Below are 21,377 nucleotides of genomic sequence, written 5' to 3'. Positions count from 1 at the left end.
TAATGCAGGCCTGGGAACCTTTGGAAGGGTTAACTAGTTCCTCTGCTTATCAGAGAAATTTCAAAAGGATCAAAAATTCTACCTACTACTTTCTACTTTTCTCAAAGTAACTGCCATATAGCCTATACAAAGATGCTTCAAGAAGAAAAGAGAAAAGGAACACTACAAACAAAAAACAGACCAAGAATTCATTCCAAAAAATTAGACCAAAAATAATGGAAGTGAAAATTTTAACAAACACTTCTCCAGGAAATTGGTGATGGGCAGTCAAGAGGTATTACTTTAGCATATGCCTCTTGTGTAGGTCAAACTCAGTAAGCATTCATAGAGAAAATAAGTGAAAAATATGTTGTGTCACCACCGGATACATCAGTGCATATTTCTAGGAACAAGAACCCTCTCTTAATATGAACATGATCAATTTCATGAAATTTAAAATTAATAGACTACTATTCTCCTATTATCCCTATGCAAACATTGCCAATTGTCCCAATGTCCTTTATAGCAATATTTCCTTACTTTAGGGGTTATCAAGGATCAGGCATTTCATTTAGTTATTTTATCTCTTTAGCCTTCTCTAATCCAAACATTTTTTGAGTCTCTTTTTGTCTTGTGTGACATCACCATTTTAAAGACTTCGAGTCAAGTTATTTCTTAAAACATCCCGCAGTGTGTATTTGTTTGATGTTTCCTCAAGGTTAGATATATTCTGAAATTTGAACAGGTAGATTATCTCTCACAAATAGGAATGAAACTTTACACCAACTTCTAAATCTTTGCTCCTTCAAATTCTTCAATCTAGTCAAGAGATTTGGCAGATCATAGCTTTTCCACTGAATAGCCCTGTGTATCATGGGATGTTTTAAGCACACAGTAACTTCCCTTGACTTGTGGCATTTTATGGTGTATAAAGACAACTTAAGAGCTGATTATTCAACGTAAGTTAAATAAAAAATGGCATATGATGGTACCAGCACAATTAATACAATTGAAGTAATCATTTCAAGAGCAGATATCTTTTACAAAAGGCCAAGTCTACAAGTGAACAGACAATTATAATTACAATTTACTCTTTCCATAGTGCCTGGCAAGTATATTTTGGTATTGTTTTTAAGACACATCCTGATTTCAGGAACATTAAAAATGTAAAAAACCCAGGCATCTTATAAACAAGGTAACAGGATTTAGAGTTAACCTTATTTGATTTTTAGTTGATTTTGGTACCCAGGGGTTCTGTATATATCTCACATACATTACATATATCCCACAATTTATTTTCAAATAAATTATATTTGGTAAATTTTGTACAGTAAATAATGCTTTAGGCAGGACATGGTGGCTCACACCTGTAATCCTAGCACTATGGGAGACTGAGGTGCGGTCTGGAGTTCGAGACCAGCCTAAGCAAGAGTGAGGGACCCTGTCTCTATAAAAAATAAAATAATTAGCTGAGCATGGAGCCATGTACCTATAGTCCGAGCTATTTGGGAGGTTGAGGCAGGAAGATTGCGTGAACCCAGAGGTTGCACTGAGCTATCATGATGCCAATGCACTCTAACCCAGGCAACAGAGTGAGACTGTCAAAAAGGGTGATATTTTAAAATCTTTTAATATTGTCTTTCTCATCGAAATAAAAAGTTCATTGTAAAAATAATTAGGATTATAGCTGTACAAACACAAACAGGAAAAAAAGGAAAGAAAACGTAAGGAACGATAAAAGCAAAGATTATAAAAATGTTTAAGGAAGGCAGAAAAGAAGAAAAATAGAAAATATATAAAAAGGAGATGAAGAATCTACTCTAGAAGTCAAGAAAACCAAGAAAAAAGCAAGTTCCTCTTGAAGATTTTGCATTATGGAAAACATACTAGAAACATGAACTCAATAGGGCAAGTACTTGAAAAACTGAAGACAAAATAGTAAACAGAATAGTATAAAAATAAGATCACACTCTAAATAAAACAAACTAAAGATAAAACACCACTATTGCAGAACTGCTAAATAAATTAGAATCATCAAGGAACAGAGGAGATAAGTCTGTAATTCAAACTATGGACATAAAAGACATGAAATAATAATCAGAATGAATACATAGGAAAATGACAAAGTGACTTCAGAAATTGAACACAATAGATATTCAAGACAGCTGGAAGCACTTAACATAAGGATAACTGTTGTTTATGAGGTCGAGTGAGCAAAAAATAAAACAAAATATATATTCAGAGGTATGATAGCAGGAAATTTCTTTGAAATAAATGACAGATTGAGTTTGCATATCCAAAAGGCACAATATGTTTCAATCAAAACTTTTGCCACACTGCAACTTATGGTGATGAAGTTACAACCTCATGTATACAGGCAGGAAGAATTCTTTAGGTAACCAGGAAGAAACACGTTTGAGAACCAAATGGGAAAAAGTCATTCTGGCTTGAAATTTTACCAATGGAATATTCAAGGCCATTCATGGGCCAGGATCTGCAGTGTTCTAAGGGGAAGAAAGTAATCCGAGGTTACTGAATATACAGCATGAGAGCTATACTTGATAATATTGAATTGTATAATGGAAAATTGATAAGAACAGAGTTTAGATACTCTTGTACCCCCCACAGAAGTAACTATATGAGATGACAGATATCTTAATTTGCCTGACTGTCATGATCACAATGTATATCACACATCATGTTGTACACTTTAAATTTATATAATACAAGACCAACAAAAAAAGACAACTTAGGCGAGTTGTTAAGAATGTAGAAAGGCATTAGTCAGACATTCTCTAATCCAAAAGAATTCAGGACAGCTGAACTATAAGATAACAGAACCAACACAACTATAAGATAACAGAATCCAGTCAATAAAAGACATTGATAGAAAAGTCTAGTGCAAATTCAGTGCCAAGAAGCAATGGAGCTGTGTTGGTCAGAACAGGCTGGATACTGGAAGAAAAAAAATCCTCAACTCTTAGTGACTTCAGTCATCAAAAATTTATTTCATAATCATGCAGAATCTGTTACTAGCCTCTGGACCCTCCCAGAAATCTCTTCTCCCATGACAAGTTTTAATATTCCAACACGTGATTTCACAACTGTCAAGATAAGGGAAGAGGGCTTTGGAGCATTTCTCAAGGGCAACTGGATGCTTCTATCCAGATGTGACACATGGGTCCCTTATACTCATGTTATTTTTTTTTCCTTTTATTAAGTCATATACACATAGATAATGAATACATTTGTGAATTTGTGGGGTACAATGTGTTGATGTTTTATACAATTTGGAGTGCTCACATCAAACTAATCAACATAGCTTTCACCTCATTTACTTAATTATTGTGTTAAGACATTTATGTTCTATTCTTGATAAATTTGACTTGTACCCTTGCAATATGCTCTATAGATGTGTTCCCACCATTTACCCTCCCTCTAATAAATCTCCCCTCCCATCCCTCTCCACCTCTCTCCTTCATCCTGTGCTATAGTTGTGATCTATCATTGATAAGAAGGTGTGAGTAATTATAAATTGGTTTCATAAAAGTACTGAGTACACTGAATACTTTTCTTCCATTCTTGAGATACTTTACTAAGAAGAATATGTTCCAGCTCCATCCATGTAAACATGAATTAGGTGAAGTCTCCATTTTTTTTAAGGTTGCATAGTATTCCATGGTATACATATACCACAATTTGTTAATCCATTCATGGGTCAGTGGGCACTTGGGCTTCTTCCATGACTTGGAAATTATGAATTGAGCAATGAACAAGCTGGTGCAAATATCTTTGTTACAAAGTGACTTTTGGTCTTTTGAACATATATCTAGTAGAGGAGCTGCAGGATCAAATGGAAGGTCTACTTTTAGATCCCTGAGTGTTCTCCAGACTTCTTTCCAAAAGGGACGTATTAGCTTGCACTCCACCAGCAGTGCTGAAGTGTTCCCTTTTGTCCATATCCACGCCAACATCTGTAGTTTTGAAATTTTCTTATGTGGGCTACTCTTACTGGAGTTAGATGGTATCTCAAAGTGGTTTTGATTTGCATTTCTCTGATAATTAAAGATGATGGGCATTTTTTCATGTGTCTGTAGACCATGTGCCTGTCTTCTTCAGAGAAGCTTCTATTCAAGTCTCTTGCCCATAATGAAATGGGATCACTTGTTCTTTTTTATTGATAAGTTTGAGTTCTCTATAGATTCTGGTTATGAGACCTTTGTCAGAAACATAACCTGCAAAAATCCTCTCCCATTCTGAGGGCTGTCTACTTGCTTTACTTACTGTGTTCTTGGCAGTGCAGAAGGTTTTTAGTTGGATTAGATCCCAGTAATGTATTTTTGGTGTTGCTTCAATTGCCTAGGGGATCCTCCTCATAAAGTATTTTCCCAGGTCAATTTCCTCAAGTGTTTCCCCTGCACTTTCTCCAAGAATCTTTATAGTTTCATGTCTTAAGTTTAAGTCTTTTATCCAGTGAGTCAATTTTTGTTAAAGGTGAAAGGTGTGGGTCCAGTTTCAGTCTTCTACAAGTCACAGCCAGTTCACCCTGAACCATTTGTTAAATAGGGAATCTTTCCCCCAATTTATATTTTTCATAGGCTTATCAAAGATCAAATGATGATAAGTGTCTAGGTTCAACTCTTGGTTCTTAATTCTGTTCCATACATCTACCTCTCTATTTTCATGCTGTTTTGATCACTATAAATTTATAGTATACTTTGAAGTCTGGTAGTGTGACTCCTCCTTCCTTGTTTTTATTTCTGATTAAAGTTTTTTCAGATTCTTAAAGTATGAATGAGGTGCTTTAATAGGGATTGCATTAAATCTGTATATTGCTTTGGGTAGTATAGACATTTTAACAATGTTGATTCTGGGTGGCGCCTGTGGCTCAGTGAGTAGGGTGCCGGCCCCATATGCTGAGGGTGGCGGGTTCAAACCCAGCCCCGGACAAACTGCAACAAACAAACAAACAAAAAACCAATGTTGATTCTTCCCAGCCATGAGCATGGTATGTTTTTCTATTTGTTAACATCGTCATCTATTTCTTTTCTCAGAGTTTCATAGTTCTCTTTATAGAGATCCTTCATGTCCTTTGTTAGGTACCCTCCCAGATATTTCATCTTTTTTGGCACTACTGTAAAAGGAATGGAGTCCTTGACAGATTTTTACAGCTTGACTATTGTTGGTATATATAAAGGCTTCCGATTTATGAGGGTTGATTTTGTAACATGAGATGCTGCTGTATTCCTTGATCACTTCTAAGAGTTTTGTAGTAGAATCCCTGGTGTTTTTCAGATATACAATCAGATCATCTGCGAAGAGTGAAAGTTTGATCTCTTCTGACCCTATATGGATACCCCTGATTGCCTTTTCTTCCCTAATTGCGAAGGCTAAAACTTCCATTACAATGTTAAAGAACAGTGGAGACAATGGGCAACCTTGCCTGGTTCCTGGTCTGAGTGGAAATGATTTCAATTTAACTCCATTCAATACAACATTGGCTGTGAGTTTGCTGTAGATGGCCTCTATCAGTTTAAGAAATGTCACTTCTATACCAATTTTCTTAAGTATTCTGGTCATGAAGGGATGCTGGATATTATCAAAAGCTTTTTCTGCATCAATTCAGAGAATAATATGGCCTTTGTTTTTTAATTTGTTTATGTGCTGAATTATATTCATAGATTTACGTATATTGAACCAGCACTGAGACCCTGGGATAAAACCAACTTGGTCATGATGTATAATTTGTTTGATGTGTTGCTGGATTTGGTTTGTTAGGATCTTGTTGAATATTTTTGCATCTATATTCATTAGTGATATTGGTCTATAATTTTCTTTTCTTGTTGGGTCTTTTCCTAGTTTGGGAATCTGGGTGATGTTTACTTCATAGAATGTGTTGGGTAGTATTCCTTCTTTTTCCATATTTTGGAACAGGTTGAGTACTAGTTCCTCTTTAAAGGTTTGGTAGAATTCTGAGGTGAAGCCATCTGGTCCTGGGATTTTCTTTTTAGGAAGATTTTATATGGTTGATGCTATTTCAGAACTTGATATAGGCCTGTTCAAAATTTCCACTTGATTCTGGCTAAGTCTTGGAAGGTGATGTGCTTCCAAGTATTGGTCTATTTCCTTCAGATTTTCATATTTCTGACAATAAAGTTTCTTGTGATATTCATTAATGATTTTTTGAATTTCTGAGGGGTCTGTTGTTATTTCATCTTTGTCATTTCTCATTGATAAAATTAGAAATTTTACTCCTTTTTTTCCTGATTAGGTTAGCCAAAGGTTAATCTATTTTATTGACCTTTTCAAAAAACCAACTTTTTGATTTATTGATCTGTTGTATAATCCTTTTGTTTTCAATTTCATTTAATTCTGCTCTAATTTTGGTTATTTATTTTCTTCTACTGGGCTTTGGGTTGCAATGTTCTTCCTTTTCCAGTAGTTTGAGATGTCCCATTAGGTTGTTAACTTCCTCTCTTTCCATTCTCTTAAGGAAGGCTTGCAGTGCTATAAATTTCCCTCTTAGGACTGCCTGTGCAGTATCCCAGAGGTTCTGATAATTTGTGTCTTCATTGTTGTTTTGTTCCAAAAATTTGGTAATTTCCTTCTTAATCTCATCTCTGACCCAGCTATCATTCAGCATAAGGTTATTTAACTTCCATGGTTTTGTATGAGTATGCAGATTCCTGTTGTTACTAAGTTCAACTTTTTTCCATGGTGGTCTGAGAAGATGCAAGGAATACTTTCTATTCCTTTAAATTTACTGAGGTTAGACTTCTGACCTAAGATGTGATTGATTTTGGAGTATGTTCTGTGGGCTGATGAGAAGTAAATGTATTCAGTTTTGTTGGGATGAAATGTTCTGTAAATGTCTGCTAAATCCAAATGATGGGTGGTTAGGTTTAAATCTAAAATTTCTTTGCTCAGCTTCTTCTTGGAGGATCTATCCAACACTGCCAAGGGAGTGTTGAAATCTCTGACTATTATGGAGCTGGAGGAAATCAAGTTGCTCATGTCTGTTAGAGTTTCTCTTATAAATTGAGGTGCATTTTGATTTGGTGCATAAATATTAATAGTTGAAATCTCATCATATTGAGTATTACCCTTAACAAATATGAAGTGACCATTCTTATCCTTCCTTACTTTTGTTGGTTTAAAGCCTATTGTATCTGTGAATAGAATTGCAACACCTGCTTTTTTCTGCTTTCCATTTGCCTGAAGTAGATGTCCATCCCTTCTCCCTAAGTACATATTTATCTTTTAAGGTAAGATGAGATTCTTATATGCAGCAGATATCTGGCCTGAGTTTTTGTATCCAGTCAGCTAAACTGTGCCTCTTTAGGGGACAATTTAAGCCATTTAATTAATTGAAAGTATTGATTAGCCTGGTAGTATTTGGGGTATTTTTGAATGGTCCCAAATGCTCAAAGAGGAAGAGAAGTTGAGAGCAAAAACTATTGAAAAACTTGACACTCCATTTTGGGTGTCAAGTTTTTTGAATGTCCAGTGGACATTTTTAATCCTTTTGCCACTGTGGAAGTTGGGATTTGACTGAAAGTTTGTGAGTGAGTTTACTTTGGTTGTAGAGCATTGTGCTGGTCATTATGGAGGATTGGTCTGAGAATATCTTGAAGAGCTGGTTTAGTTATGGCAAATTTCTTCAACATGTGAATGTCATTAAAGTATTTAATTTCTCCATCATAAATGAAACTCAGTTTAGCTGGATACAGAATCCTTGGTTGAAACTTGTTTTGTTTTTAGGAGGTTGATGGTTGATGACCATCCTCTTCTGGCTTGAAAAGTTTCAGCAGAGAGATGTGCAGTAATTCTAAAACTCTTCCCCTTGTAGGCTATGGTTTTCTTATGTCTGGCTGCTTTCAGAATTTTCTCCTTCATATTAACTTTGGTGAAGTTAATTATAATATGTCTGGGAGATTCTTTATTTGGATTGAGTTGTTTTGGGGTTCTGAAATTGTCTGCTATCTGAATTTCAGTGTCAGTTGCCATGTTTGGGAAGTTCTCCTTGATTATCACTTGGAGTAGAGTATCTATGCCTTTTGAAACAACGTCATCACCTTCAGGAATTCCTATAAGGTGAATGTTTGCTTTTTTGGAGTTGTCTCACAGCTCTCTGAGGGAATAATCCATTTTTGCTTTCCACTTCTCTTCCTCTTTGAGCATTTGGGACTGTTCAAAAGCTTTGTCTTTAATGTCAGAAATCCTTTCTTCTGCCTGTTCCATTCTGTTACTGAGCAATTCTACTGTATTTCTCATATCTTGGAGGGCTGCAAATTCTTTTCTCAATGTGTCAAAATCTTTGGTGATTTTGTCTTTGAATTCATTGAATTCTTGAGACAACTTTAAAACTATTCCTAGAATTTCTAATTCCAACTTTACTTCCATTCTGTTAATCTTATTTCCCATCCAAATTTGAAACTGGATTTCTGACATCTTAGCCATTTATTTATGAATGCGATCTTCAGGTGTGTCTGTTTTGTCATTCCTTGGGGAAGTTGATCTACTCTGATTATTCATGTTGCCAGTTTTCCCTCTGATTCCGCCCCATGATTGTTTTTCACCATTTGGCTAGATGAGCAGCTAAGATAAAATTGGGTTGGGGGCTCCTGGAGTTGTGATTAACCAGCCCTTTGCTGAAGAGCTAGGAGTGGTGACTGTGGCTTTTCCCCTACAGCTTTGCAAAGGACTCACACAATACTGCAGCCTGAGACTCTGGGGACCTGCTTGGTGTGGTAGGGCTAGATGGCTCTGTCTTGTATTCAGCTGGTCTCTGTCCAATCCTAGTGAATCAGTAACTTTGAGTTGAGTCTCAGCTGTGGAGAAATATAAGCAACTAAGACACCCCATCCCTCATTGGCAACAACTGGAAGAGGAAAATCAAAGCTTCCCACTGCAACACAACCAGGGTACCACCTGGGAGGGTCTTTGGGTTATTGGCCGAAGGTTAAGAGTTCCAAACCAATTGTCCTAGTCAGCACCAACTCTCAAGCGGTAGAGTTCAAAAGGTCTCCAGCAACTAGATAGCAGGGGTCTACTGGCAGCTCAAGTGTGGCCCACTCCAGTGCTCCATGGAGTCAAAAAGCCTGCACAGTAGAAGAGATGGACTGGGGCAGCTGGTGTCTCTTTCTCCACTTGTATCGCATTCTCCACCAGTCACTGGTAACTCCACTGGCCTGTGGCCCAGTTCCCTCCAATAAGCAAATGTGCCAAGGCTTTGCCACTGCCAGAGTCAAAGAAAAGTCAATGCCTCCTTGGCCTGGCCACCACCCTCTGCCACCAGCCAGCAGGGTGTGCTGAAGCCTGCCTGCCTCAGGTTCTCAATGGTAACTGGGGAGTGTTCCACCTGAGCTCAGTCCAAACCTGAGGATAACAAGTCAGCAAATGTTTTTCTCCCTCAGCCACTGGTCCTTTGCCCCAGCCACTCTGCAGCTCTGGTATCTGTACAGGGCGAGGTCTGGCTCCCTCTGGCAGTCACAGCACAAATAAAACAGCCAGGACACAGATGAGAAGTACATGCTTGCAAGAGGTGGGCTTCCCATATTCCAGGGAGAGCCCTGAATAACCTCTGCCATGGCCTTTTATTGAAGCATTATACAACAGGTGTGGGGGGCCCATGTACAGGAGCTATGTGCTTAATTGCTACATATTCTTTTCCCACGGGCTTGACTCCCACCCTGTTGCACCATAAATGTCCAAGGTTCAACATCTGCTTGCTAATGAGTGACTGATCTTATCTCATTAACACATGCAGTTGCTTGAGCGCTTGTCTCCAGGCTGTAAAACATCTCCATGCTAGCTAGGAGATTGTCCCACTCCCAGCGCCTCCCTCAAGAACTGGTGACCGCTTCTACGAGCCTGGTGCTCAGTCTCCTTCATTGTTGCCATTGTGTTGCAACAGCTAAAAATGAAAAACAACTTAAACATCCATTAACAGAAAAACAGAAATTGTGGTATAGTCATACAGTGAAATACCATACAGCATTGCAAATGGCTACATTGATCACTATAGGATACATTTTAATATATTAACCTCCAAATTTTGGCTTAAAACCACCAAAGATTATTTTTAACCCATATTACATGTTCAGTGTGAGTTGGCAGGAGGCTCTGTAAAGCCACCCAGAAACCAAGGCCACTCAGAAACCACCCATGAAGATCTCACCAACTCATAGCTGCCTAATCTGAACACAAGGCCTTCCACATACTGTTGAAGGGGAAAGAGAGAGAAGGCATTCTCATTAGCTGCCTTGACTTTAACATGACATACAAAACTTCTGCTGAGTCCATTGTCCAGTCCAACTCTACAGCTTCAACCCACCTGCAGAGGAGGCTGGGAAATACAGGGAGCATATGGTGTATTTGGTGAGCACTCTATTCTCTCTGCCACATAAATGAGTTGTGCATGTCAACATGGACAAATAGGACAAAGGGGAGCAAATATTCAAGTTTCACAAATGATATACTATGTATAGAACATATTACTTATTGCATAAAGGTGACAAATAAGCCAAGTATTATGTATGGTTTGATAATTTGTACATTCATAATAAATACATGAAAAAATTAATGAATAAAAGTACCATGCACAAAATAGTGGTTGTTTCCAGGAGAAGGGAGGAAGATGCAATTAAAGAAGAGTACTCAGGGGTTTCCAGGAACGGGTAATATTTTAGTTCATAATCTGGGTGAAGAATCCATAAGTATTTGTTATCTCATTCTTAATTCTTTTTGTATATTTTATTAAACAGTAAATTAAAAAAATTACATATTAAAGAAGATAATCATAGTGTCAAGTTAAAAAATATTAGCCATATATTAACTTAACTTGAGGATTAGACATTTTGAGCAGAAGAAAAATGAAATGCATATTGAGATACCATACAAATATACATTTTAGTTCTTAGGGACATTAAAACTTAAAGAAATACAAACTTATAGTTACTAAAAGATGATTTGATATTCTCAAACATTCACTGGTCAGTCCTGTTGAAATCTTTTAGAAGGCGGCTAAGTCTTCTCATTTGTTGACTACCAAGTAGTAATATCTTTAACTGACTTAAGTCAATGCTGGGAAAAAAACTATGGGAATTAGTAACAAAAATTAAATTACTTTTGCTATACTAAAAAAGATGTACTACACATTAAGAAAATGCCTTCATGCACATAAGCAATAATACTGTGCTGAATATTTTATAAGTTAAAGGAAGTTATCTTTTAGGAACCTCAAAATGAAAACGACATAGCAATAGCTCCTCGTTATTGCAGCTAAGGCACTGCTAAGTAATTTATATATGCCATATCTCTCTTTTCCTTTACAGTAATCTTTTAAGGAAAGCATTGTAATTTCCAAATTCAGAAGGGTTGAATTACTTGTCTGGGATCACACAGAGAGTAAGTATCTAACTCAGCATTTAAACCCCTGCAGAGCACAGGGCCTAATGATAATAAGATAGATAATAGATAATAATATAATAAATAATAAGATAATAGATAATAGATAAATAGATAAAAGATAATAGATAATAAGTATCTAACCCAACATGTAAACCTCTGCAGAGTGCAGGGACCTAATGAACAGACACAGGGTGGAAAAGGCTCAATCCTTTCATCTGGGAGGTCCTGCTAATGGAAAATTCTGGGCTTCCTGTTAACACAAGTTTCCGGTATAGAGAATGTTACCTTTTTAATAGTATCACTCTTTGTTTGCCCCATCACACTGTGCCACAGAATGTATGATTTCTAGGACAGGGATGGTCTGAGAGGAGCCACTGTGGCCCCTGAGCAGGACTGGACAGGAGTCACCATGGCACACAGTGGCTGCTCTCATGGGTCAGCATCTTTCTCCTCACCGCTTAGCCTACAGAGTTTGCCTAGGTGAACACACACAGCTGCCCATCTCTGTTCCAGTCCACTCAAGGGCGCTGCTGTGTTGAAAAAGAGACAATTTTCAATTATTCTACTTTGAACTGCAGCTTCTTTGAAATACCAGCTGCTTTAGCCCCCAAATGAGATCTCAGCAATAAGCCTGTTGGGGTGAGTCAGGCTGAAGAAGAATGTGCAGAACACACTGGCTTGAAGCAGCCTTTGCCATTAGTCTGTTCTCTGAAATCTTACTTGATTCTCCTTCTGTGCATCCAGAACTCACCGAATCTAACAGATAAGGGGCCAGGTATGGGGGTGGACAGAGGAGAGAGAGCAGGGGTGAAGAGTGGGGGGGGGCTGTGGAAGCCGATACTAGCATAGTCCATAATCGCTATGGGGTGGCTTTTCAGGGTCTGTAGAGAAGCCAGCAATGCTACACTGATCATCACATCAACAACAGCAATACTTAGTCACTAAACACCTAAATGTCAGGTGCTGAAGTGCCCTTGATATTCTCACATAAAGGAATGAACTCAGATATGTAATTCCAGAGTGTGTGCTATTTCTCACACACCACGTACATGGACTACTTCAGTAAGGCACCTGGCCTGTTTAATTTTATTATGTCTTCTGGTTTTTTGGTCAATTTAATCTTTCTATTAAAACTAAAGCTAGTTAATTAAATCTAATCTATCTAACTTATTTATCTTCTTCATGGCTATATTTCCATATAAATAAAGTGAAGACAATCATACTACTTACCTCCTAGTATCATTATGAATATTTAAAGAGTTAATCTTTATAATACTCCCAGAGTAGTGCTTAGCATGTAGTGTTATATAAGTGATTGTTAATAACATTCTCTCTAAATAAAGCTTCCTTTCATAGCAGCTGGGACAATAACCATATTTATCCAGAAAAGAAAAACAGGAACCCAGAGAAGTGGTGGTTTAGGAAAGACTACAACAGACAACCAAGAGGTTCCAAGCTGTGCTTAGGGGTATCAAGAAGAGGGCTTCAGGCCTCCAGCTTGGGATCAATGGTTTAAAGCCAACAATACTTGTCAGAAACTCAAACCCATGAATTCTCCATTCTTTCGATCAGGAAAATAGCTAATGAAGTGGAAATTGTAGAATAAGCACTGTTGGGAGGAAACTGAATCACAAAATGTTAGGTGGCAAGGGAAGAACTTCCTGGCTTTAACTACTTTCATGTTAAATTAACATCCCAGGAAACAGAAGACTGTCCATGCCCAATTTTCGAAACATCGCCGGAACTCCAAAGAAACTACTGGTAATCTCCAAAGAGCCACAGATGTTATCCAAAGAACCAAGTATGCTTCTCACAACTTCCTTAGAAGGGAGGGATCAGAGGTTAAGATCAAAAAATACCACTGTACACCATCCAATATTTGTTGAATTACAATGATGTTTATATAAATTCTAATAATCAAATAAGGTTTCATCCATGACATGGCTTCATTCTTAATTAATGCTCTGTTTCTCTATTAGCTAGTTAAAAAGAACCTCCAGCTAATGTTAAAATTGGAATCTATTCTGGGGCTTCCAGCTGATACTTGTTGCCTAGACTCTGGTACAAGACTGGCTGGAGGGGGAGAAGTTACTTCTCTTGGTAAAAGGCACTGTAACGACGTTTGTTAGGTCTGGATGTAACTCCACAACCGAGATGTTTGAAAATACTGAAGTGCTATGGGCAGGTAAAGCATTATTGTAACGGGGGTTATCTTTTGCAGAGTCTCTTCATGCACATGGTATGGGATAGCTGAGTGATAGGAGGCAAAGCAGAGAGATGGGCATGTTCTTCCTCCAGGAAGTCATCGAACATCTGAGTCACAGGTGCTTTTTATGGTTTTGGCTTTTTTTCCCCCTTCAGATGATGACAAGTTGTTCAATTGTTGGCTCAATTTTAAAGAACATTTTCTATTGATTTTTTCTTGTCATTTAAAGGTGTCATCAATTAGGGGCTAAATGAGGAGCACTCCTTATGACAGCAGTTTTTTATCTGATAGCCCCTTTTATTTTATCTCTTCAACAAAAGATAAAATTTCCCATTTTATTTTTTCCCTAAAATCTTGAAGCACATTTGTGGCATATTTAATACCACAGCGTCTTCTATTTTCAGGAGTAATTTTCATCTGAATGCCACTAAGATATGTCAAGCACTGATGTGGTTGGTGAGTATGTACTTGATTAATTATATGCTAAAAAGATGATGCCGGTTGCCGCCACTGTCTAAGGGAGGCTGGGGCCAGGGCCAGGGCCAGGGCCACCACTGCTGTGCCTATGCTGCGGGTGTACATGGTCTGCCTGAGCTACCAGGCCCGGGAGTGCCATGTGAATTGCTTCTTTAAGAGCTAGGGAAAGATCCTGGAAGTGGATCTTAAGAATGGATATGGTTTTGTGGAGTTTGATGATCTGTGTGATGCAGATGATGCTATTTATGAACTGAATGGCAAAGACCTTTGTGGTAAGCAAGTAATTGTTGAGCATGCCTGTGGCCGTCGTCGAGATGGCAGTTACGGTTTGGACGCAGTGGATATAGTTATAGAAGAAGTGGCCAATATAAATATGGTCCTCCTACCTGCACAGAGCACAGGCTTATTGTGGAGAATTTGTCAAGTCGGTACAGCTGGCAAGACCTGAAGGACTGCGTTGGGCAGAAGAAGTGACTTATGCAGATGCTCACAGGGGACACAAAAATGAAGGGGTGATTGAATTTGTATCTTATTCTGATATGAAAAGAGCTTTGGAAAAGCTGGATGGAACTGAAGTCAACGGCAGGAAAATCAGATTAGTTGAAGACAAGCCAGGTTGTAGGCCACGCCTATCCTACTCCAGGAGCTGGAGCCATTCAAGGTCTCGCTCTCAAAGCAGACATTCCCGTAAAAGCAAAAGCCGAAGAGGCAGCAGCAAAAGCGGTCATTCTAAGAGCAGATCCCGGTCCAGGTCGGGCTCCCACTCCCAGAGCAAGAGTGAGAGGAGCAGGAAACCGGGCAGCAAGTGAGACAGCAAGGCAGGCAGCAGAAGAAAAAGAAGGAAGACACAGACTGCTTGCAATCGTGGTCACCCTCCTGCTCAGTGTCAAAGGAGCACAAACACACCAAGTCCGAGTTTGGCCAGAGGGAAGGCCGAGGGGAGAGTGAGGATGCTGGCACCAATCAGGAGACCCAGCCTAGGTCAAGATTGAATTCCAAATTGAAACAAAACCTTCCGTCAGAATCATGCTCCAGATCAAAGCAGCTTCAAAAACCCGATCTCGGTCCAAGTCTCGATCCAGTCTGCTTCCAGATCAACCTCGGGGTCTAGATCTAAGTCCCACTCAAGGTCCTAACTGGCTATGACTACCCGAGAAATCTTTTGTACATGTTTGGTAGCCGTTACACAAGTGACTGAAGTAGAACATGTCACCGCTGTGCGTTTTTAACTCCTCTCATGGTGTGTCTGTATTTGTTAAATCTAAGAGCTTCCTCGCAGTAAAGCCTCCTGGCACCAGGCCTTCCTGCTCGATTGAAAAAAAGTTTCTCTTTGAAAACCACCGTTTAATCATGGCCCACAGAAAAATATCCAAAACGCCTTGGCTTTCAGGCCTGGCCTTTCCTACAGGGAGCTCAGTACCCAGACGGCGCTAAGCTGGAATGATGACCTAGATAGATAGGTATGATGAGTTCAACCATTTTTGCTCTTGAATTGATGCCCTTTGAATTATGCCATTTAGTGAAAGTGCTAAGTCTTAAGTTTCCTACCACTTTGGTTTAATATTTTTGGACTTAACAAAGTTGCGAACAGCACAGTCGAGGAAAATTGATAACCTGCGGTACCCCATAGGAAATAAACTGTAGACTTCCATATTCTGGAATTGTGATTATATTGTTTTATGTTAAAAAAGAAAATAAAAGAATTTTTTTATTTAAAAAAAAGATGATGCTGAGGAAATACCTAGTGGCCTCAAGGGGTACAAAAATATAACTACCAGAGTTTAAAACAGTTAAAAATTTACATATTTTCCCTACCATATTGTGGGGAAGACGAGCTAAATTAGGCTTTCTCACCTGAAGGCCACAATATGCCCAATTGTTTTGAATAACTATGATTGAGTCGGCAGGTGCCATGTGTTCCTAAGTAATCGTTTAATTTGGATTAATTTGTTATTCTGACTACTATATAAGGCTACAAGGCTTTGGGAAGGTGGAGGTTTCCTATGCTAGACTGTCTGCCCCCATAAGCTGAATGAAGGCAGATGTTCCCATGCCTGCTTGCTGGCCACTGCAAGTTGAGTAAAGGGCATGTCACAGTTACCTTTGGCTCCTGGGTTCTCTGTTGGTTTGTCTGAATCCAGTGTGAACCTTTTCGGCCACTGGCACTACAATTGGCATCATTGGCAGGATCCATCACAGACTGGAAGGAGGTATAGAGGAGGGGCTTGCATGAGCATGTGGTAGTCAGTGGTTCTTTTACTGTCTGCCTGGGAGCCCCACCAGGAGTGACTGATGTGGATGGGACACCACTGTGGGTTGAGAGGGCCCTCCACACTGTGGGAGAGGCGTTTGAACAAAAAAATGCCCATATGGCTGCAGAGGCTGTGGGCTGGGTGTTTGTTATAGTTCTGCTAAGAGAGATGGAGGCAATACTTCAAGAGGCAGCACATGTCCAGAAACTCCAGGACGTGGTGGAGGAATAGCGGAGAAGCAGGGCCTGGGAGGAAATGAAAGCATTCTTGGAGGAGGAAAGGCAGTGTAACACCCAACATAGGGCAGTGGGGGACGTGAAACTGCTTCTGGAGGAGGAACCACAGAGTAACCCCCAGGATCAGCTGAACTACTCCATGGTGGTGGTAGCAGACTCCTCAGAAGAGGAGGCCAGAATCAAGGAAGGCTAAGAGGCCAGAACCTTACTTTAGGACACTGTCAGTGATAGCAAAAAAGCAACAACCAAGGGCCCCAGGGAGATGGGCAGCAGCACTTCCTCAGGTAACAGAACGCTCCACCTTTCATCTGTATACACAAACAGTTGATGGAGTTGGGGAAATAGTTTAGGCAGAGTTAATGAGTCTCTGGCTATTAGGATATTGCATTTATGGCAGTGGTTCTCAACCTTCCTAATGCCACATTGTATTTTCATGGTTAAAAAGGGGTTGAAACCTACAGGTTGAGAACCGCTGATTTATGATTATCTAGAGTAGATGTGCCTGAGATGGAGAAATTAGTGTCTGTCACAACACACTCGTCCTTGGACAATGCTTGCGGAACTGCCACTGCTACAACCACAGTACCCACTCCTGTTGGCCTGGGTCATGGCTGCAGTCTGCACTGTGTGGACTAATACTGGGGACTTGCCAGCATAGCCCACACAGTCCTTGGCAGTCCTATTCAGAATTACAGCAGATTCTCTGGGAACTGGGTATGAGAAATGCCATGTTTAACTTGAATGTTTGAGGGTCTGATATGAATATTTTATAGCTGCTATGAGGGATACTGTGCTGGAGAGTGTGTTCTCTGCCCTATTTGAGTCCTGGGTGGCAGTATTGACACTCTGTTGGTTGACCAACAGATGAAGTAACCAGCACCATAGCTGATCTAGGGGAAATAGAGAAGGGAGTTTGGGCTGCTAGTAAGCAAGCACTACGGCGTGGGGAAGACACAAGGCCAGTGAAGGTCACACATTCAGATGTGGGCAGACCTTTGGTCAGCAGGGGTTGGCAGAAAATTGATGTAAAATCCAAAACCCTGCTGTTAGTCTCATGGCAATAGCTAACTCCAGATCAGCGATTCCAACCCCTGAAAGGACAGAGTAAGAAGGATAGAGACAAAACCAAGCAAGGAAGGCTAAGAGGCCAGGCATGTGAGCCATTGGCCTGCAAGATTTCCTGTTTGAAGAGTAAAAAGCAGGGAGTGGGGGTTCCTGTCAAGGCAAAAAGGCAGAGGGAACAGCAGACCAGACCAAAAAGGTAAGAGTCCCCCAACCAGGGCAAGATCTAGACTTTTCAGGAGCAACTGGGAATGGCCCCAGAACTCAGCTGGCCTATCTGCAGCAGGAAAACTCCACCTTGAGGAACACCCTGAGCCAGGCTGTGAGCCAGGTGGAGAGGGGCAGAAGGCAGGGCTGGCAAGCTCCGGCAGGAACTCAGCAAAGTTAGTAAAGAGCTTGTGGAGAAGCCTGAGGCTGCATGGCAAGAGCAGCAGCGGAAGGTTCTGGAAGCCAAAGCAGCTGCCTTAGAGAAGCAGGTCTGGCAGCAGCAGGTGGCCCATTTGGAGTGGGGCCCTGTAAAAGTGCCTGGATGAGGTCAGCCAGGAGCTCTGCTGCACACGGACCAGCCATGCCAGCCTCCAGGCAGATGAGAAGGCCCAAGAGCCCCAGAGATGGCCGAATGGCACAGCAAGTTAGAGTCCTCTGAAGAGGAGGTGAGGAGTAAATGTGAGGAGCTGAGTGGTCTCCCCAGGCAGCTCAAGGAGGCCAGGGCAGAGAACTCCCAGCTCAAGGGGAGAATCCGATCCATTGAGAATCATTGCCTCCTACTGGAGGCAGGAACAACCAGGCCAGCCAAGCAGAGGCTGACCAGCCTCAGACTCACCTCAAGGAGCTGGAGTCCCAGATTTTATGTCTGGAGAAAGAGGTCACTGAATTCAGGGAGGCTGTGGAGCAGCAGAAAGTGAAGAACAGCAACTTCCAAGAGAAATGGAAGCCTGTGGAAGTACTGCATGTGACCGATTGCATGTGACCGAGCAGGCCTGCAGGGAGGAAGTGTGCTCCCTGACCCAGGCCATGGAGGAACAGGAGAAGCAGCTCCACCTGACTGGGGCACAGCCCAGGGAGGCCCTGCTGGCTCTGCTCCTAGAACTCTATGGCCTCTCATTAACAGAGAGTGTCACCACCACAGCCCGTGACTGTCTGTACCAGGTATCCTATTGTGGGTTGGGTATAGAACTGGACCACTGAGCCACACAGTAGCCCAGCACAGGTGCAGACCCTGGCAAAGCAAGGCATAATTACAGCAGCATGGTGCCCCCAGCCACAGCCTGTTACAGGCTGAGCTATAGGAAATACATAGATGCTGATGTGCAGAACATCTGGGTGACTGAAAGCTAGCCCCTGTAAAGAGGGGCATGCCCTGATTCTTGGTCTTGTGATATACTGATGGCTCAAATCAGGGGCAGCCTGTGTGGTGGACGGCTGTAACCTACCACTCACCAGCAGACTATTTGGTATGACACATGGGCCAGACAAAGCAGTAACAAGCTGAGTTGCAAGCTGTATGGCTAGGGGGTGCTAACAAGCCATCACCACTAGTGATTTGCACAGATGGCTGAATTGTCTTTAGGGAGTTGAATCTATGGGTAACTGCGTGGTGTCTGAACCATGGGATGGTTACGCACAGGCCATTGCAGGGCCAAGCCACATGGCAAGACTTATGGGAGCTGGGACACAGAAGCAGATGATGGTGCATCATGTCACAGAGCATGCTCTGTTAGGCCAGCCAGGTAATGATGAAGCAGACACCTAGCCAAAGTCCAGTGGGTAGAGACTGAACCTTTGGGAGATGTCACCCAGTGGCTACATCTTCCTCTCCTGTATTCTGGACAGAAAAATATGTGGGCCACAAGTCTTGCTTGCTATCGCTTGTGCTATTATAGCATATATTGTTGTTATGGTACTTGGATGCGATGCTTTACCCTCCTCACACAGTGACCTTCGTGGAAGACTTTGTGGTGTAGATTGTGAAGCAAGAAACCCTAAAGGAGGGGAGCGTGGGGAAGATGAGTTAAATTAGGCTTTCTGCCTGAAGGCTGCAAGGTGCCAGGACGGAGGGTCAGGAGATACCCAAATGTTTTGAGTAACTATGATTAAGCCAGCAGATGCCATGTGTTTCTAAGTAATCGTCATTAGTGTTTAATTTGCAGCCACTCTTCTGGCTACTATATAAGACCCCAAGGCTTTTTGCAAGGGGTGGGGTAGAAGCTTCCTATGCATGGTTCTTTTTTTGGTTTGTTCAAACCAGTGTAAACCTTTTTGGCTTCAACTGTTGTCAGTTTTGTTCATTGATAACTGCTGACTGTAAAAGAAAATAGAGCTAAAGAACCCATGATTCCTTAAAACTCCCATTGCTCCAAGACCAAAAAGCATAGCCCTTTTGGTGGGGTTCCTTGGTACACAGTTCTGTAGTCACTGGTGCGATATTTTCTCAGTTGCTAAAATCCCTGGTGATTTCAAAATATGCATGTGGCAGACACCACTGCCATCCAATCCACTCTACTTTCTTTCAGACTAATATCTTAGTTAAAGCATCCTAATTGAGAAAGGCATTGTGTAGGAGTCAAGGTGATGAGCTTTGACTGGTCTAAGCTGAGAGCTTTTTCTGTAAAGAGCCAGAGATGAAATATTTTGGGGTCTATAGGCCATCTTGACTCTGTTGTAGCTAACTCTGTTGTGGTTGCTAAATGCAGCCATAGACAACACATATGTAAACAAATGGAGATGGCTGTGTTCCAATAAAACATCTTCATAAACCGGTGATAGGCCTGATTTGGTCTGTGGGCCATAGTTAGTCTTCTGTTGAAGAAGTTGTTTTCTTTTTCTCCCCTGAACAGGTATTCTACTTGACTTCCTTTACAGAATTTTAATGTCATACATTTTTATGCTTAAATCTTTTATTTATGCACATCACCTTGTTATTCTTTGCACAGAAATATATAATAAATTCAACTTAATAAATTTTTTTGAGCCCTAGGCTCAAAGTGTCAGAATATTTATTTCGGATTGAATTATCAATTTTGATTAAGATATATCTGATAAAAACATTAGTTTTTGAGCAGTAATAAAACATGTATGATTACAAATGCATTTTGTAATGAGCTTTTTAAAAATCAGATTATGCACAAATGAATATTTATACTTGAATAAGATGGCATTCAGCACTAGTTTTCTTACATTTAAAAAGATAACTTATTCCCATATATGGCAATAGAAGTTTTTTTTAGCAATGTCCTTCAACATTGAACTCCTGAGTTATGTGTCTAATCATACAGCAATCTATGATCCAGTATTAGTGTTGGTGGAATTTAGGTCTTCCAATTTTTTTGAAAGCAAAGAATCAGAAATTACCTGACACAAAAGGAGTTATTCCCCATTTCTTAGAGTACTTTTCTTTCACACTAATATCATTTTTGAAGTGCCTCTCTGGTGCTCTCTGGAGGTTTCTTTGTCTTGAGACATTGAGCTACAATTAGATTAAGGATGAGGGAGGGCTGTGTTTTCCTTTAAAAGAAGGGCAATTATGTAAGGGGAAATGTTTGGAACAATCTGTGTTGGAAAGCACACATATGGAACCTGAGGATTTAGAGACAGAATCTATTATAAAATTACTAGCATGACACATGAAACCTGCAGGAAACCGAAGACCACAGATCAGAGGAAAAAGGAGGGTGATCACTTCTGGACCTACCTTGCACATATGTGTGTCAAAAGACTTATCCTGGAGTCAGAGCCAGTGCAAATGTATGACTA

The 21,377-nt window shown here is 40.5% G+C and overlaps 1 protein-coding gene and 1 pseudogene across 5 annotated transcripts in view; one reads left to right on the top strand and one right to left on the bottom strand.

Moving 5' to 3' along the window:
• The window catches only part of MYRIP (myosin VIIA and Rab interacting protein), a 422,909-nt gene that overhangs the window by 185,730 nt on the left and 215,802 nt on the right, over nucleotides 1–21,377 (bottom strand). The gene's annotated exons all lie outside the window — the stretch shown is intronic.
• LOC128592343 (serine/arginine-rich splicing factor 4-like) lies at nucleotides 14,163–14,883 on the top strand (annotated as a pseudogene).

Source organism: Nycticebus coucang, chromosome 8 (genome assembly GCF_027406575.1).
Source record: "Nycticebus coucang isolate mNycCou1 chromosome 8, mNycCou1.pri, whole genome shotgun sequence".
Lineage (NCBI taxonomy): Eukaryota > Metazoa > Chordata > Mammalia > Primates > Lorisidae > Nycticebus > Nycticebus coucang.
Note: the sequence above shows the minus strand (reverse complement) of the source record. Positions and strands in the feature narration are given on the sequence as shown.